This window comes from Oncorhynchus mykiss, chromosome 5 (genome assembly GCF_013265735.2).
Source record: "Oncorhynchus mykiss isolate Arlee chromosome 5, USDA_OmykA_1.1, whole genome shotgun sequence".
NCBI lineage: Eukaryota > Metazoa > Chordata > Actinopteri > Salmoniformes > Salmonidae > Oncorhynchus > Oncorhynchus mykiss.
Window position 1 is genome coordinate 82,746,069 of NC_048569.1, and position 1,264 is coordinate 82,747,332.

The following is a 1,264-nucleotide window of genomic DNA, read 5'->3' on the forward strand; positions in this document are numbered from 1 at the left end:
ATGAAAGTTTAGATGCCAATCATATAAGTTCAAAGATGAAAAAGCCTGGAAGGAGGAGAGATGACTAGAAACGATTCGGTTGGCCGTTTTATGTGTGAATTAATTTGTCAGAGTAGAGGTCCTTGTGCATTTCAGGTAAAATAACAACTCAATGTTTATATCCCAGGACAAATTAGCTAGCAACAGCAAGATAGCTAAATAGGACAAATTAACGTTAGCTAGCAAGTGCAAGCTAACTAGCTAAATTTCCATACATATTTAATGGCTTTTCGATCTGTCCCCAAATGAATGTTATTGGTTCAGAGTTTGTTTTGATATTTTAACCTACGTGTCGTGATCGCGTTTGGTGTACGGGGACAATGATTGCGCACGCGATGGCACGATGGCGCACACGCGCAGCCGGTTTGGGTTCTGTGTTAGGCTTTTAGAGGTTTCATGTTGTCCATATAGTTTACAGTTTACAGACACCAGCCATATTCAACCGGTGTTGAGCGTTAGCAAATTCATCAGTTGTTCTGCGCTTTGCCACACAGATGAGAGTGCTCTGAAATCGAACAGATAGCCAGAGCGAATTTACGAACGGACTCTAAAATAGAGCTCCATGGGACGTTCACAGCAATGGGAGCAGTTGTTTTGATCAAGAGACATCTTTAGAAAATATACACATTTACTCTAACACTAAACATACAGATACGTATTTTACAGTTATAAGGAAGGTGAAATCGTATAGTTAGTTGTATAGCTTTCTAAATACAGTATAATCAAATTATAAGTAATTTCAACCCTTATTCATACAGTTTTGTTGAATAGGAAATACATCATATACTGTAAAATGTTTCATATTTTCAAATTTGTATCATATTTGTACTGTGTACTTGAGTTTGTGTCCTCAAAAGTGACTACACCTCATCAATGTATAGCTATTTTTAACAGAAAGGTGGGAATGTATCCTTTGTTTTAGAAGGCAGAATTACTAATCTTTGTTTAAGGTCAAGGTCCTCTAAATAATTACTTTTGGGATTACGTAGATTACATTTTTAGATGACATTTAGTTACAGTTAACTGTTTATAGTGGAAACCGTTGCTATGGGCAACTGTAATTCCACAATTTTGCCATCGCCCATGGGATTCACAATTGGACAGTTTATCTTGTCAGTTAGAGAAATATCATATTTTGATTCGTGAAAATCTACGTCAATTAATGTAGGTGCTATGTCATTGGTTATTTTGCATTTAAAGACACCGCCTCCTGGAATAAAGCCAC